At 44.4% G+C, this 18,706-nt stretch overlaps 1 pseudogene; it reads right to left on the bottom strand.

The window, feature by feature from the left end:
• Positions 1-3,925: 3,925 nt before the first annotated feature.
• Positions 3,926-4,934, bottom strand: LOC147601575 (dynactin subunit 6 pseudogene; annotated as a pseudogene).
• Between the last annotated feature and the right edge of the window lie 13,772 nt (positions 4,935-18,706).

Below are 18,706 nucleotides of genomic sequence, written 5' to 3'. Positions count from 1 at the left end.
TCTTCCAGGGCTCTTTAGTTGAGAAGGAATTCCCTTCCAGTGCTTTGTGCCTGCACCTTGTTCTCAATGGAAGCATGGTAAGCAAGGATCATAAGAGGGTTCACTTCCAAAGTGCACGTCTGCTCCAGACTAAAATGATGATGTCAATGTGCCTCCTGGCACCTTGATGCAGGATGCAGTGATCTTTAAACCTAGAGCACTGGGTCCTTCCCTTAGAGTAGAATTCAATTCCCTAAATACAGCTATGATGCAGGGCTTCTAGGAGACCTGCACCCTCCTGGGGTAGAAACAGGAGGCCAGAATACACCACCTAACATGACATTAGGCACCTGTGTTGAAGTAGCTGAACCTTCTCCTCTGTGGCCAGTATCCCAGTGCATCTCCAGGTCACCCAGAGGGGACCAGGCTGCATGTCTGCTTGTGCTATCACATCCCATGGGAGGGGGGAATGTGCTGCAGCCGGGTGGCTTGGGAGGCAGCTGGTGAGGAGAGCCCCAGAGATTTTGAGGGGGCTTCTAACAGTATGCCATGATAGTATTAGGTTCAAATGGGATGGTTCTTCATACATCTGAGGTAGTGACTTGCAAAAAGTTTATTGCAGTGACAATCCTGTTAAAGTGAACATTTATCCAAGTCCCTCAGGGGTTTGCTATATAGAGAAGGTAGATTGCAGTCTCCTTTTTCACATCATCCCTTTAGACTATACACAATCTGTGGAGCATGTATCAGCTTTTCCTCTGCGTTCAGTACTGCAAGGCTCAGGTCTCTGCTGAGCCCCTAGCTATGAGTGTGATTAAAGGAGTTTGGGGCAAAGCGTGGCTTGTGGTGTTAAGTCAGAAACCACAAATAATACAAACAAGTTGCCAAGTGAGGTCTGGTTTGAATTCTTGGATAATGTTTCCTTGCAGCTAATTTAGAAGGACTGAGGCTTAGAGTTTCTGTGGTCAGTTCTGCCACTGTGATCTGGTAACAAATCTCTCCTTGCAAAGGCAGGGAAAAAAAAAGTCACAGCATCATGTCCTCTTTCGCAAGCCAGATCCCAGGGTGCTTATTTAGAAAAGCCTTCCGTTGACTCCTGTAGTATGAATGCACAACATCTGCAGGAATGTAACCCAGAAATATGACCCAATGAATGCTGCTTCTCCAGCCATCAATCTGTTTCGCGTCGTGTTGTTCTCTAAACTGTTAATCCAGATGCTATTTACATGGGTACAGTAACATTTAAAGCTTGTACAAGCAGTATTAATAGCATCAATAACAATACTAAACATAAATAGCGGCAGCACTGATAGTAATACTTCCAAAGCAGCTTGTAATTGTAACAACCTGTCATTCCTCTGCTAACTCGTGCTGACTCAAGATTAAATTGCTCTATGTGTGGAAAGCAACACGCAAAAGAGCCCATCTGTGCCAAGACTGTTTTCCGCCCTTTGTATTTTTGTTGGTTTCCTTACACTGACTAGCTGAGAACATGTCACCGTGCTTTACCCTCTGTATTGTTACCGTGGTTTTGACTGGCATCCTTCACAGGCTGTCAGTCCTTGGAAATGGAGTAACCATGCATCCTCCTCACTGAGCGGAGTCTGAATGCTGGTGAAACTGTGCTGACTTTGGTGGGTTGGGTCCTGATTTATGGTGTTGCACTCGGACCTCCCCAGTCAATTATTAAGAAAAAAAGTGTAAGAGTTGTCAAAATATCCTCTGGCTATTTCTCCTACTGTTTTGGTTTTGAGCTGTTTCTGGCAACTTCAAAATATCCGAAGCAGCCAAATTTCCCTAAAATGGCTCTTGCCTAGAACAAACATGACCCGTTCCTGCTCCTGGGTGTGAATGGAGCCCCACAAGAAAAGAATTGAGACTTCTGATGTGCAACACATCAAAAGCAGCTGTGAGTTTTATGAATTCCTCAGCTTGGTAAAAAGATTGTTTCCAAAGAGAAGACAGGTAGGCTTTCAGCTCCCCAAATTATAATTTTTTTTTTGCTTCAGTGCAGTATGGCACTGCAATTCAATGGATATGTTTTCAAGTTAGAAAAACATGCAGAAAGCAGAGTTTTACTGTGTTCCTTGTAGAATTTTCTGTGTAATCCCATTTGTTATAAAGCAAGGAAAGAATAATTCCTGTAAGATAGGAATTTGATATACCTTTTGCTGGCTATATGGCTTATCACACGTTAGGGACTATATCTGAATGCCTTCACCGTACTATGGATCAAGCCTTAGGTCATTAAGTAGTTGAATAGTTCTCACTCTGAGACGTAACCATTATAATAGAAAGGATTGAAGTATAGCATGCATTGAGGCAGGGGAAACTGATACCAGCACAGGTTCATTCTCCAATTCAGCTGCAGTGCCTGTTGCTGGGATTTGAATAGCTACAATGCTGGCTAGTCTGTTTTCCCTCTCTTTCCCTTGAGGGTGCTGCAGTATTTCGTAGATACTAGCCAGGGCCCAGCACAGTAAGTTGTGCCTCTTTAGAACAGCCACAGCATTTTTTTTCTTCAAATACTCAGTCACTTCATGAGTGAACCTCAGTTGTTCAGGACTAAAATTCTGGAAGTTCTCTAGATACCTGCCGATATTCTCCCACATGCCATGCCACACATGGCTATCCCACCTCTGGGCAGATCTCTGGAGGATATTCCTAAAAAGTAGTTTTTTAACCCTAAACAAGACCTGAAACACATTCAAGAGAGACAGAAATAACATTATGCTGACTTGAATATCCCCTGGATATTCCAAGTTCTCAAAAATTGCTGTAACTACTCTGGAGGTGAAAGAGTGGGAGAAATCATCAGCATACAGATACCAACTTATCTTCAAGGCTGTTGATATTACCATATAATAAATTTATGTTACATAGTATAACACAATGATAATTCTCATTGTTTTCCCCAAGGTGATAAACAGCACCACAGGGAATATTATCTCCTGTTTCTTGAATTTTTCAGTTGTTTGTGTCATATAAGTAATAAACAGAACTGTAAAATGAACAGTAAAAAGCCCAGCCCAGGATACTATCTTTAAAGAATTTAAACTATTGCTGTTTCATAGGCCCTAGTGATGCTGGGTTTAAATCAGTGGCTGGATCCCAGACAGTTTGCCCAGTGGTTGGCCTCTCCGTCCTGCTCCCTACCCCTGTCTTAGCATGTTTTCATGAAAACGTCTCCATATGTCTCAGAACAAACCAAGAATTTTGTAAGCGGATGTTCCTTTGAGGTGTTGGAGTCAAAGGTGTTCATCTGGCCTGGGTTATAGAAGAGGTCAAATGAAAGGATCACTGTAATGATGCCTTCTGGCCTTCAAAATAAACTGTTAGCATGTGGATTTTGGGGATCTTGGAAGATTTTGCACAACGTTTGCTCATAATAAGAATTGTAATAAAACTTTAAACTTTAAGAACCTTAAAAAAAAAAAGAGAAAGTAAAAAACTTTGCAGTAGGCTTGCTGTGAGTGATTGTAGCTTGTCAGAACTCTAGCTGTCTGTAAATGCACCTCTGGAAATCTTTTTCTAAAAAAAATTAATTACCTGGGCTTGGAAGGGCTTTTCAGAATGTGAAATAGGAGTTTCAAAAGGCAGGAGGAGACCCTCCTTTGTATCATGAACTGTATTTTAACTGTACTTGACAAGTACAGTTCAGATACGTAGACAAAGATTCAGACATTTAGTCAAATCTTTTCTGACCAACAGAAATCTCTGAGTATGCCAAATTAGGCTCCAATTCTGTGATAACAAGATTCTTCGGGAAAATTACAGTATATTTTATGGGTCCTAAAATAAAGGCAGTGTAATCTGCTGCAACGTATTCAGCCCACTCTCTTCTGATCATGAAGGGATTGTGGAAGAAAAGTATGGAAATAGAAAGTGTTGATTTTTTTTTTTCTTTCCTTAAAGCACATCTCCAGCTGTGGAAAATATTGTATTTTCACTTCTTGGTTCCAGAAGGATTCATTTCCTTGACAGTTGTGGCCAATTTCACCCCAGATAGAAGTGGTGCCAGACTCCCTTTTGCCAAGAACTCAGCCTGTCCAAATCCCCTTGTGTTTGCTGTAGGGTGAAAGCACAGGCACAAGCTCACACATCATCCGTGATGAGGCTGCCTTTTCCTGTATCTGATCCCGACATCCCATTTTATTCTGTGAGTTAGCCTACTTCGTTGGCACTCTATCTTACATTACAAGGGGTGGGATTGCATTTAGCAATCCCAACATGCAACTTGGCACCTGAAATATTTCTGAAAATTTTAATTGCCATTGAAACCTGAGCCCACTTACCTAAGCCCCTCTTCTAAAATGATATATAGGACTCTGTAGCCTCTGAGACTCATACCCAAAACCCTCATCCATAGAACTGCACCTTACCCATCTCCATCAGAGCAGTGCCCCTCCCCACTGAACACTCCTTAAACATTAGTGACGCAGTCATCATCTTAGCAATCGAATCCAAAATGCTTTTCCTCATCTGACTGCAGGAATGGAAGATAAGTGAGATTTTGCTTTTTAAAATCTAAAATAAGAGCAGGTCTGTTTTTTGACCTTGCTGTAGAGCCTGGCACAGGAATGCGGCAAGCTGACCTGCTCTCTGAGGCTCCTAGTGGGAGTTTTGCTTCCGTGCGACTTGGGACATGTGGACAAAATCTCACAAGAGCCAAGATGATAAGCTGAGCTTTTACCTTTGGATTCGTCTCCTACCTTCATTGCTTGGGAATAACGTACAAGATGATAAGCTGAGCTTTTACCTTTGGATTCGTCTCCTACCTTCATTGCTTGGGAATAACATCCAACTTCAAAAATATTGTTGGTACCGATGACCGTTGGTTTGGGCTCCACCTCTTCAGTCTCTGGCACAATATTTTCTGGATACCCGCTGACGATGAGGGCCTGCTCCTCGATCAGGTTGCCTTCCCCGATGATGATGGGCCCTGCTTCAGCCATGAAAGTGCTCCCAAGTCACCAGAGCACTTTCCAACGAGCACAATACCCTGTGGCAACATGTGATGCGCTGGTAAGGGCACAGGACCAATTCTTAACCCTTTTTTATTGCTGGCATCGCTTCTCGCTGTAAGGCAGCTCTGTGGCTCTTGCCAGACGGAAGGTCTGTCCTGTGCAACACCATCAACAACGAGCCATCCTCCCAGCTTGTGCTGACCTCTGTCAATTCTGTGGAGACCTGCTCTGGCCCCTAGTCCTCCTCCTGCTCCTTCCTCCTCCTGCCTCTTGTTGGACGCACTGAGGGGCAGAGATCACCCTGCCTTTCTTGTTTCTGTACTGCCTGTAGCAGCCACAGAGCCCTTTGGTCTCCAAACCATTAAAAGCACTGCTTTTCAGGTTATTTCATCCACCTGCATGGCTGGGGGGCTTGGTTAACAATTTTTGCAGATTCTTTTCTTGGGTCTCGAACGAGAACCTGCTGGAGCACAGCAAGCCCTGTGAATACATACGTAGCCTGCACGAGAGCACCACTGGAATTTCAAATGCTTTGATTAGATTGGAGAACCAAGCTCGCACGAGTCACTTGATAGGACTTCGGCATTGTTCTGCCATCGGATTCTTCTGAAAAATGTCCTTCTCTGGAAACAGCATCTCCTTAGCACTCCACAAATGCTCCAGCGGCTGGTGCTCATTTCATCCCTTATGTAAACAGCACAAACTCTGAGCTGGAATTTGAATGCTCACACTGCACAGAATTAAAAGAATTTTCTTTGTCACTGCTCCGTAACAATGTGTCACTTTGTCTGGCCCCACGAGGAGAGGGTTTCGCTGTACATCCTCCTTGGCTGGCAGTCAGGAGAGCGGCAGCATTTTGAGCACCGCCGCAAGATGCTGCAATTACTGTACTGGTGTTTCCTTGCATTTCAAGCTGCTGTCTTAGTGTCAGCCTGTGCACATTAAATATGCTCTGTAGACTCCTCTGTAATACCAGTATATCTCTGGGAAAAGCAGATTGCAGGAACATAGCTAGAGAGGAGTTCTTGCTTCTTCTGCCCTTCTCCTGTCTGCTGGTGGGACGGGTGGTGATTCAGGCACGGACCTGGAGCCAGTTAAAAATACACCAAAAACCTGAACTTAGCTATGCAAAACATTAAACAAAACCCAGGAACATTTTGCAGGAAGGAATTGAGTGTGCTGCAGTTTTTTGATTAGATTAAAAAACTAAAATGAAGCAGTGTGATTCAAAGTGGTCACACAATAATAATAAATAATAAATAAAAGCTGCTCTGGAATCCTTTAATTGGAAATAAAAATCAGCTTTTGCTAAGCAACCTGGAGAGAGGGTACAAAAGGAGAGGAGGGAGCGTGGATTTGGAGCCCCTTTGAATGATCTATTATGCTGAAGCTGCTTTTATCTTTTGTTTGGTGCAGTTGTTGAATGCAAAGTTGGCTTCATCTGTGTGACATGTGTGGCAGACGCCTCTTTGGTCTGTGCATCCTACAGGGTGCAAAAGACCAGCTGGCTCAGCAAATTCCTCCCGGCATTATTTGCTGCTTATCTCAATACTGCGTGCAGGGATCCTCTGACATCCTTGGGAAAGATGGATTTGCACAAGGGGAGGGAGGCTGGGGAGGAGGGAAGAGGGCGAAGGGAGATGAGGTGCGAGGAGGCGGTTGCCTCTCGGCACACCAAGGAGCTTCTTCTAGATCCCACATCCCAACATGGACAGTGGAGATGCTTACCCTGCCCGTCCCCTACCCTCAGTCCGGCAACAGGCGTGTTCTATGTGATAAATGGAGAAACCCAAAGCCCCCTGCACACTAAGTGCTTTGATGAGGCAAGTTTTCTGAAAATTGTCTCCCACAGCCTCTTCCCAGGCTGCTCAGGAGAAGAGGAGCCTTTTCTCCTGTTACAGGGTTGCCAACAAGCTCCTTCATATTTATTACCATTGTTGCTTGGACACTTCAGACCCCCCGCGTCACTCCAATTAACTGAAAGGCAGCGCAAGCAGTAGGCAGTAGGAGAGTTTCTTACCCATCATGTGATGGTAACCAACCTCCCGAGAACTGTGTGACCTAGTGGTTAACACCAGCTTGGACAATGGATGATATAGACATTTTTTTTTCCCCTCTTACAAGCTTTAAGAAGACTCCTGTCTGATGCAGGAAAGACTGATCTAACTTGAATACCATCTTGTAGATGCGATCATCCCTATGCTGCAGAGCTGTATAAATATAAGTCTGTCCTGTATGAAATACAAGTCTGTCCATCTACGGAGGTGGTAAATGTGAAGGTCATTTTAATCAAGCTGATAAAAAATACTTCCTTGGATTGAACTGCCCTCGAAAACTCTGAAAGTGCTTCTACTCCAGGAGGGGTCCGGCATGGGACATTCGCAGACGGCACATGGCGTATTTTTCATTTCCGATCTGCGCCTGTAATAACCTTTATGGCTGAAAGAAAAGTTGGCAACTTACAATAAAGGTGCTATAGCCAGAAAAAAAAATATCTAATTTATGGTGATTTAAACACACTGTTCCTACACTGCCATTTGAAAACCGTGATTGTAAAAGAACTATAACATGAAAAACGTGGGGAGGAATTTATTAAAGGCCAGGCCACTTTAGCAAAGCCAAGATCTGAGCTGCCTGAATGTAATGTGGTGCTTATAAACTAAAGGCATAAGTTATTAACTTAACCTAAATGATTTCAGATTTGTGTTCAATGGACTTGGTAATTATACCAAGGAATTTAAGCTGACCTCATCAAGCCTGCTTTCTCTTTTAAAATGTATTTCTGTGTCAATTAAAATGCCTCAGTATAAAAAGCAAAGTTTTTATAGGCCCAGCCATACAAATTCATTATCGCGCTATTATACACTTGGCAGTCTACAAATATGCCAGTGATTAACTCAGTGTGCATTAACTGCCAGTGTTGCAGCTTTTCAGATAAGTGTGGCTATTGTCTACACTCAGCTGACTGTAATTGCCATGGATGTAGACCTTGGATATCCTGGAGAAAGTAAGTCCTTTCTGGATGATAGCGGCTGCCTGCTAGATAAAGCTTATATTGGATATGGAAGCATCACGGTAAATAGAGAAATAACTGTTCCTGGAGAAGGACTGCTGGAGAGGCAAGTTTTCTGTAGGGTGCTGGGCAGGGATGGCAAATTCCCAGGCTGGGACCTGTTCTCGCCTCTGCCCATGCACGGCTGAGTGGCTGTGGTCAACAGCTTCCCTACTCTGTGTGCTTCCATCATTATATTATTCCCATTTTGTTCCTTTTATATGTCTGCTTTACACTGTAAATTTTATGGTGCAGGAACTGTTTTATGAGTGACTGTTATTGTATCATTGTAAAATATTATCAGCTGAGCCGAAATGTCTCTAACGCTCATTCCTGCTCCTCTGTCTTAGCACTATGATGGCAGTGGTGGTGGGGAGAAGAAGCAGATTGCCACTGAACCACCAAGACCCAGAGGAAAATACTCTCTCCCTTTCCATCCCATCATTAAAGTGGTGAATCAGGCCAAGAAAGGCTAAGCACCATGCCCAGGGAACACCCAGGAGGGGGGAAGCAGAGCAGTGTACATCCCAGCCCTCCAGCATTGCAGTACCTTCTGTACCTCCAACACAGTTTGGTTAAAAATACAGTAATATGTAACCCTGTTGGTAAATATTTCAAAATATCTAATATAAAACTCAATAAAGTGATAACATCAATAAAGGAGGAAACTATTTCTTCAGGGTAATGGACTCTTTCTGTCAGATAAATGCTGAAGCAAAGCCTTCAGCTGTAATAGCAACAGACATCAGGGCAGGCCCAGGGGAGATGTGTTTGATGCTGTAACTGGGTATTTTTTCACTTATGCTTTATGTGTTGGCATATGGGATCTTGTTTTCTGGAGATGCTGAGTAGCCACACTCCCTATAGTAGATGGTGGTGCTCAACATTTCCGCAAATCAAGCCTCTCAAGATGAATCCCACTGACCTTAGCTGTATCTGAACATGAGTGGCAGCTGCTGAGCAAAGCTGTGTTTTGGAGTAAATCTCTGAAGGAGATGACATAGGGCTTTTCTTCTGCTGTTTTTCACCTTTGGGAAGAGCTCTGTGTTTCTGGGTTCCAGCTGGAGCAAGTCCCAGGAAGTGTGGTGGGAGAGGCAAACCTTATCCTCGGTATCTCAGGTGGCCAATCTGTTCTTGCATAATTTTTGCTTGTAGTAAAGGACTCCCCAAATGCAGACACAGTAATCTGGGGAAGCATGAGTTTGGGGTTCCAAGCTTGGTGTTCTCATTTCCTCCATCAACAGGAGCTCTTGACTCCACACATCCCCCTAAGATGAACGCATCTGTCATCCTGCATGTACTGCAGTTGGGAAGCCAGTCCTAGAGCAGCCAGCTGTGCTTCATGTCCGTGTCTGGGCTTCATGTCCATATCTGGGCTTGAAGACGTCATGCTGATGAGATGAAGATAACTCTGACTTTAGCCTCATGAAAATAAGGGACATAGCCTGGACAGCTAACCAGGTTCCTCTTCAGTCAAAAGTGAGAGCAGTTATGACAACAAGACCTCCAGCTTAGATGCTGGTTTTAGGCTGCCCATCCTCTGGAGGTGTATAGGCGTGCAAGGGAGAAACCTAGGCTGCTAGCTGACGTTAGGAACTCAGTTTCTCTCAAGGTATTAAATGAATTCCACCCTGACTGGCTTAGCTGATCAGCAATATACATCAGCTCTCAAAGGCCACCTAAATATGAACTACTAGCATGGTGGTCTCCAGGAGTCTGACCTGTAACTGAGAAACGATTGGTGTAACTGATAACCCCTCTAGGCACAGAAGAATTGCCCAGGGTTAAGAAACATCCATGAAATCATGCTTATGTATATAAATGATAAATTCTGTCTTGGAGTATAAACAAAATCTGGCAATGTAAAATGAGACACATGGTATTATTTTGTTATTTAAAAAATACATGATGAACCTATCTGCATATGAAGTCTGGCTGTGATTAGACTAGACGAGCTTGGAAGGAGCCCAGGGATTTCCATACCAAGTTGCACATCTATTTAGTAAAGCTTGCGTTACATTTCAGGTAACGATGGAGCCAGAAGACACTTTTGCTACTTAGTGACACTACAATGTCACCCAAATGGAGCTTGCACCTGTAAGCCATGGTGAATATCCCTGTCTCCTGGTTTTAGCCAGCCTGTAAACAGTCTCTTTCTGGAAAGGCTTACTGCTTAAGGTAAGACGAAGACAAGAGAGAGCTGGGAGAGAGATATGTGTGTTATTATTGTTTTACAGCTAAAGAAATCAGAGAAAGAGAGAGAGGAGTTCTTTGTGGCAAAGGCAAAGCCTGAATGCAAATTTCCTATTTTGCCTCAAGCACAAGATGACCATGAACGTCTCTGGGAAGGAGATCAGTCTCACCTGAGAGGTAAAACACTTTGGGATCACAAGCATCTCTGTGGATTCCTGCAGACAACATCCTGTAGCTTAGGTGTGCCAAATTCCACAGCATGAATGGAGGGTGACGTGTTAGAGGTCCTGATACATATTTTACTCTTCAGCAAATAAAACTCAATTATTGAAGTTTTTGGGATGGAGTAGGACAATTATGTATGCAGGGGAATACTTAACAGAGCTGGACACGTGTCGTGGTTTTGTTAGTGAGGGGGGGCCTAAGGTGGTAGCTTCTGTAGGAAACTGCTAGAAGTCGCTCCCCTTTGTTCAGTGGACTCGGCCGGGCCTAGGGTGGACCTGCTGCTGGCCAAGGCCGAGCCGATTGGTAGCAGAATGTTCCGTGATAACGCCTCTGCGATAACGTATTTAAGAAGGGGAAAACAGGAAAAAAAAAGAGAGAAGAGAAGATGTGAAGAAGCTGAGCAGGGGCAGAGGCGCAGAGGGGGAGGCGCAGGCCTCATGGGCCTTGCAGGCCTCACCCTCTGGCCTCTCGCCAGGCAGCCGACTGGGCCTGACTCGGTCCAGCCCGGCTGCAAGAAGTGAAAAGGAGATGAGAAGTGAATAAGATGTAAAAAAAGATCCTGAGAGACATCTACCAGCCTGTTGTGAGGAATGGCTGCAGACGCCAAGGTCAGTGAAGAAGGAGGGGGAGGAGTAATGCGGCTCCTGGCCAAGATTCCCCTGCAGCCTGTGGTGACGACCATGGTGGAGCAGGTTGTCCCCCTGAAGCCCATGGAGGTCCACGGAGGAGCAGAGATCCACTTGGAGCCCGTGAAGGACCCCGTACCGGGGGAGGTGGATGCCTGAAAGCGGCTGTGGCCCGTGGAGGGCCCGCTGGGACAGCTGTTCTGAAGGGACTGAACTCCGTGGAAGAGATGACCCACGCCGGAGCAGTCCCACGAAGGACTGTGGCCCATGGGAGGGACCCCAGAACGGAGCAGGGGAGGAATGTGAGGAGTTCTTCCCCCAGCCATGAAGCAGCGGCGTGAAACAACATGTGATGAACTGAACGCGACCCCCATTCCCTTTTCCCCCCTGTGCCGCTCAGGGAGGGGAAGGTAGTAGAGATAATGTTAAGCTTGGGAAGAGGGAGGGGTGGAGGGAGGTTATCTTGTTCTCTGTCTCATTATCCTGCTGTTCGTAGTAATAAATGAATAGTTTTCCCCTAGTCGAGTCTGTTTTGCCCGTGACGGTAACTTTAAGGATTCCTCCCTGTCCTTATCTCAAACCTCGAGCCGTTTTTCCTTATATTTTCTCTCCCTATTCTCTCGGAAGGTGGGGGGAGTGAGAGAGAGACTGCGTAGTCTGGTCCTGATCGGGCCTGAACTACGACAACATGTCACAAAATGAGACTCAAATGGATGCATTATTATTTAATCAGTATTGCTCTGTTTAAGCAAGCCCATTTGTACTTGTACGTATCACAAGCCCTCATTATAATCCATTCAGGCACAGCAGTGGCACGGAAACAAACAATTTTAAAAATTAACCTTTTTGTAAATGAAATAGTGAAAAATCTGCTTTGAGTCCAGTGAAATCCTTGTCTGTCAGTTTGGGAATTTGTTAGGATCCACCAAACAAATCACATAGGAATTGTCCTGTAGGTTTGGATGATTTAGGTGCTCAGGGAATATTGAACCTGGTACTTCAACTGTGACTTCCCGTGCTAGAGGCCTGGTTCCCGGGCACCCCAGGGTGCAATAGTGTGCTCATAAACCATGTATTGACCTGTATCCATTGGGGCAAACCCAGCCCTTTCTTGAACAAACCTATAGGGTAAGTAACCCCTATAGGTATCAAATCTACCTCCTACCTAGGGTAGATTTGATAGTGTCCCTACTAGAGTGCTCTGAGAATGGAGTCACATCTCTTCAAGGCACTCGTGGCACCCTCTCTACTCGCCTCTGTGCCCAAATAACTCTCTGTTGGACATAGTAGGGGGAAAAGATGGGAAGATGATCTCCAGACACATTGCTCTTACCAGACACAAATTGTACAGCGGCACTTACCTGAGTCTGAAGGCAGCCTACAGACAGCTCCAGAGACACAGAAAATGTGAGTCAATTCTCAGTCTGGTGGCAGTGCTGCAACGCCATGACATTAGTGTTGATCTTGATATTAAGGACTATGTAACTTGTAGAATTATCTACAAAAAGAGAGTGCAACTGATCACATTTCTGGGAAGCGGAATGGTCAACATCTCTTCCAGCCCTACTTTCTATGATTTTTCTATGAAGATGTGTACTCTGTGCTAGAATTGTCAACAGCAACATGGACAGCCTGGAAGAGTATCACCATTTTTTTATTTTTTTTTTTTTGTCTAGGAAATCACTGACTTCTTTTATTTTTTTTTGTCACTACAGCTCTTCATTATCCTTGCTTAATCTCCCTCCTCACTGTCTGCTGTGGGAATCGGTGAGGAGCTCGACAAAATGGCAGGAGCCCTCACGCCATTTATATTTGATGTAATACCTTAGGACATGTGGATGTTTTTTTCCCCCAAACTAGAAACATGCTGTGAAAGTAGATGCCTGCTAACTCCCTGCCTGCTGAGCCAATGGAGCGAGCACAAGGGAATGTTTGCTAATCTAATGGGCTTCTGGCATAGACCCAGCCCTTGTTCCAGCCACGCGAGACTGGATTCATCCCCGGTGTTGCTTTGGTTTCAAAAGGGCTGGGTAAGAGGGGGGTGCTCCCTTCCATGCATTTCATCCTCTTGGCAGGGAAGAGACATGGAGTAAGTTATAGAAAGAGGGATGATTGTGCAGCATCCTGGAAAGAGAGAGAAGCACAGTTAACTTGGCTGTTGATGATAAAACCACTCAGAATATCTCCCCGTGCCTAAATCAGTGGCACTTATAGGGACTCGAATGAAAGTACCGCAGTGCCATGACAGGTGAGCATTTGTTTTCCCAGCCCAAATCTAAGCTATGCTGTGAATGATCTGGGCCAGAGACCTGGCCTGACAGCCTTGTTTGTCATTAGAGAAGGTTGTGACAACATCCATTAATCTTTTTTAAATTCTTCTCTTGCCCGCCTATTTTTTTAAGCAGGGGCTTGTGGAATGAGCAATTTTGTCTCTATTTCAAATGATCAGTCTTTGTGAAGTCAAGCTCTTATTTATTTATATAGGGTTAGTATTTGTGAGGCTCGTTGGGAAAGTGGCTGATAGCTTTCTGCCTGGTGCTGCCATCCATCTCAGCTGGGTCTTTCAGAGCAGGCTATCAGCTGAAGTGAGCAGTGCTGTTTTTCCCTTGGTAAAAATTTGAATGGCTCATCAAAAAGATTAAAATTTCTCCTTCATTAAAATAAAATCACTCACTGCATGTGAGAAAGCTGCCTGTACCACTTGCTGCCACCAAACAATGTTTTTTCCTTCTTGTTTCCACTGAAGAGAAATGCACCTCAAATGGTTAAACCGTCCTGATTGCCTCTCTCCATCTTGGCCTGGGCACCAAGTGAGGAGTACACCTCATAGTGATACCTAAACATGACTGCTGTGGTGTAGCAGAGGTATGTTTCCTAATTATCAGTCACAGTAACATAACCCATGTTTGCTACCAGAATGACACTGTGCTTTGAGCCCCATGGGAGCTCCTGGCAGCCTGCTCTCCATATGACATTATCCATGGAGATCCTAAAGCTGGCCGCAGTGAGCTCAGAGCACTCCCAACAGAGGAAAGTTTGCTCCACAAGTGTATGTCGGATGGTTGAAGGGATGTTGCATGACTCTGAGATGTATTGGTTTAAAACTAAAAAAAAAAAAGTTAAGTATAGCATGATGGCCAAGAATAGTGCAAATTGAGATTCTAAATACTATGAGCATTGAGTTTGGCCTTGCAAGGGTATTGGCTTAAATATTCATCAACATCAGTCTTCGTATTAATGAAAAATATTAAATATTTGACTCGCCGTAACCAGTCAGAGCCATCCTGGATACAATGCATTACGGTAAGCTAGCGGAAGACTTTCTGGAGAGCTACCAGAGAGAAGGAGCCATTGAGGGATCATCGTCGCCTAAATATTAGATCTATTGTTGTTGAAGATTGTTGACTTTGAGCGGGTTACGTGCAGAAATGTTTTTGAGGAGGATCACACGTGAAGTACATTGGGATTTACAATATCATGGCTTGATCTTTTGACAAGAGGTGGGAGAGGTCATTGAGGTATTCAGCTTCTCTGAGGCAAGGACAGCAATTTCCCACCTGAGCTCCTGAGAAAATCTGACAGCCTGGAGGTCTAGGCCAGGTCCTCCTACAAATGGTGAGATTGCATTATGGGGAAATGTTCTCAAAGGGTGTTTGTTTTTCATAATTGATTTTTTTTTTCTGTGCTTATTTAGGCATAAAAGTATTTGAGGTTAGAAAATGCCTGTGGCTCACTAGCATTTTGGCTTTACTGCCATTTAATCCTGAGGACTTAGCTGAGAAACCAGAGCTCCAGGCACCTCTGGACGTAGCTATCTGAGCAACTGATGTCTCAGCGGAGCTGAAGGATTGTTTCTAGGAGGGAAAGAGGTGGACAGTAGGGACCCATGTTTTCCAAACAAGATAATCTGTCATGAGGTTGGACTCAGGGTGCCCTTACAGTGAACTGGTGGCCACTGGAGAGGGAGATAGGACCACTGCAGGACTTTCTTTAATCTCTCTTTACAGGTCCAATCAGGTAATTATCTGGGCACCTTTGTCCTATAGAACAAAGTGCTAAAGGTTCTACTTCTGAAGTTTACTGACTGTCTCAGAGTCAATAGGACTTTATGTGGCCAACACAACCCAGAGGGGATCATCTGAGACTGCCTGTCAATGTACATAAGCCACACGATGCAATGAGTGAGGAGGCAATGTGGCTGGAGATCTTCCTTCTGCTTGTCATCCAGACCATGTGGACTGTAATCAATTGCTCCATTGTCATCTCCTCAAAGAGTCACTCTTTACACACCAAGTAGGTTTTGCCTGGAACCAGCATCTCATTTCTTTCAAGTCAGGAGTTAGGGATAAGGAAGGAACAGGAACCATTAAAGTGGTACAGAGTATAACTGGATGTCTTGGCATATGGTGGGTCAGATCCCCCAGGTGCTCTTTCAGATTCCACTCTCTGAAATCCTACTGAAATGGGGGAATTTTGGAAGATGTTGGAGCTCTGGGAGATTAGTTTCCCTCTGTGGCTCTTCCATAGACCTCTGGTGATCACCTTGAGCAGCTGATTGGGCTTATCGATGATGCTTTTAATGGTTATCCCCTTGCATTAGCATGCTATATGCACAGATGGTTTGTCTAGTCATGTCCAGCAGGACTGATTCAGTCTCTAGGGAGCAACTTCAGTGATTGCTGAGGCAATCTTTTTGGGTTTACTGTCTTCATGGTCAAGGACAACAGTCAAGAAAGGAATTCTTGTCCCACAGAGATCGTACAGATCTACACTGTATGCCTCTTTCCTCATTCTTTAAAATGGAGGTGATGCTGCTTTTCTCTTTTTTGTTTAGATTGTTGGCTTTCTGAGGCAAGAGACATTTCTCACTCTATATGTTTACTACTTTGTACAATACATACCCAGTACAAAGGCCTCAAACTATTCAATAGCAGATGCAGAAGACGTGATTCTCAATAGTGCCTTTGCCATACTGGAGCCAACAGCTTATTAAACTAACTAAAAATTAAATGAGGAGCAGAACTTCTCTCCAAGCAGTGTGAAGTGCACAGTGACATTGCTGGGGTTGGCAGTGCTGAGATCTTGTGATGCTTGGACTCCACCAGCTCTCTGTCCTATAGTCTGAAAGCTCCTTAGAGGCCACCACACCCGACCAAGGCTGCCTTTCCCTCAGTGGCCACGATGGCAGGTGCTGTTTGATTATTATTAATTCCTTTTTTTAATTACCTTTGACACGTTAAAATATTGTTTAGTGATTCACTCTCCTTTGTATTTAAATGTAGTGATTAGCATATCTTTTTATATTAGAGATGCAGTTTTACTCTGAAGATGAAGAGTGCCATGTATTAAATTATAGTGCAATAACTCACCAGCCCTTTTATTGACAGTCTGCGTACCCTGCACTTGAGAAGGAGCAAGTTGGATCCTCTTCACAAGTGTACCTGGCTGCCTTTGTTGCTCCTACAATTGCATTTCTGTAGAGAATAAACTGAAAGCATAAAAACTACGTGGTCTACCCGTATCCTCGCAGCCTATACCAGCAGAGCCTCAATTTTGCCTCCTAAAGGAAGAAGAAACCCAGTGTCCCAGCAAAACCGTATATACCCATTTTTAGGAGAAGGTCACAGACTAGGCAGGCTAAAAAGGCCATTCAGCAAAAATAAACAGAGGGAAATATGACCATCTGTGCTCATCTTGGATGAGCAAATGGTATTTGGCATAGTCATAGTCACAGCTGAGTACCATTACCTTCTGTCCCCTCCAGAGAGGGAGTGTGAACGTCACCATTTAAGCACCAGGAGATTTTGCAGTTGAGCTGGCACTGTGAGCTGTGAAACTTTGTCGTGTGAACCACAGCCTTCACTGCACAACTCTCCCAGAGTATTTGTGACTTTTCTAACCCTTGTATGTATGTAAAGCAGACAATAAAGCAGTCTCTGGTGTAACTCCATCACCTGCTGTGTCTCACAATTACCCTGAATTTGCCCCAGGGGGCTGGTGGTGTGGCTCACAGTCACCCCAGAAAGCCATGAAGCTTGGCTTTAAGAGACATCTGTCTTCTGCCTGACTCCATTTAAGCTCAAATTGTCATGCAGTCTTGGCTTGCAAGGCCAGATGTACTCTGCATTTAAACTCATGGACTCCAAGCACCTTCAGGCATGAGGCAGGAGCATTTTTGGTAGCCCATAGGCCCGAGCTCTCCTGGTAGTAGTGTTTGTTTCAGCTGTCATGTAACGCCTGAGTACAAAGTTTGTGATGTGAAGAGCTGGTCCAAAGCTGAGACACCAAGTTCATCATAGCCACCATGTCAACTTATTTACACTTTTCTTAAATTCCTAGCTCCTGGAATCATATGATTAAATCTCACTCTCAACTTTCATTAAAAGTAGAGAGGAGTGTGACTATAGAAAAACTGTTAGGATGAGTCTTGATTGTTCACAGGCAAACAAAAAAGTGAAGTAAGATAAACTTGTCTGACGTTGAGGTGGCCTGATCTCTAGTTAAGCCCACCTGGCTGGGAGGGCTCAGGATGCAGTTACAGCCGTCTTACAGAACCACTCACCCTTGGCTCCACCAGCCTCTCTCCTGACTCCCGGAGGGGTTACGGCTGATTTGGCAGGACCAAGTCACCCCCTTGTAATGCTACGTTCTTTGCCAGATTTGTGAAATAAAGTATTTAAAGGAAAACAAAATCTAGCAAAAAATACCATCATACCAGATGGTCTGAGGTGTGTATAGCTAATAGCGGTAAAACTAGTCCCCTACTTCAGCTTTTACAGCATCACCAATGATCACCATGGGCATGGTTCAGTTTCCTAAATACAATACTTAGGCAACTCTTCATGCCGCTTGAGGTGCCCTTGGGTAGGTGAGATGTCCTCATGAGTCGGGCAGGTGTGTCCCACTGGAGACCTGTGCCTCTCTGTAGTGGCAGCCAGGTCCAGACAGGATAAGCTAAGACAGCCCAGATGGCCACAAATACTTCCACACCTAAATCATAGCCGGTGTGTCCACACTATTTTCATTGTATAGAAAAAACAGTGTGACTTTTGATGTACACAGGCAGTTATAGTGATACAAAGAACTTGGTTTATTGAGTGGTTGAGTCACGACCCATCTACGTTGGCATCAAGGACAGGACATTTTTATAATTGTGCAATTCCATCTGCACTAAGGCATATGCCAGCGAAATGTAACTGCTTCTAAATGAAAGGATCACACAAATTTGCATAATATATATAAGGACAGAGCACATAGGGACGTGAAAAGTAGTGAAGGTCTTATCTAGTTCCTACCTGTCAGCTGAGATACTGCAGCTATCCTTTTATACATTCTTTGCCTATTTCTCTTACGAGACCTGCAGTTTAGCTTACTCCTTTTTCACCGAGACACAAGCTATTGTGCTTAACTTGCAACAAGAAGCAATTAGTTACCTTGCCAGTTTAAGATGCTGTAACTCAATTGACTGATTGTGTCCTGGTGTTTTAGACCAAGTCTATCATGGCCGCAAATGTTAACTTAATTTAGGCACTCACCAAATGCTTGTTTCTGGCTAGGGTCCAGCTTTCAACAAATGCTTCAATCCTGAAAGATGTATTTATGGAGGATTGCTAATTTGCAGCCCTGTTAGTTAGGACTCTTTCTCCAGCAAGTGCTTCTGCTGC

This window comes from Chlamydotis macqueenii, chromosome 2 (genome assembly GCF_036417535.1).
Source record: "Chlamydotis macqueenii isolate bChlMac1 chromosome 2, bChlMac1.mat, whole genome shotgun sequence".
Taxonomy (NCBI): domain Eukaryota; kingdom Metazoa; phylum Chordata; class Aves; order Otidiformes; family Otididae; genus Chlamydotis; species Chlamydotis macqueenii.
This window is presented reverse-complemented; position numbering and strand designations above follow the sequence as displayed.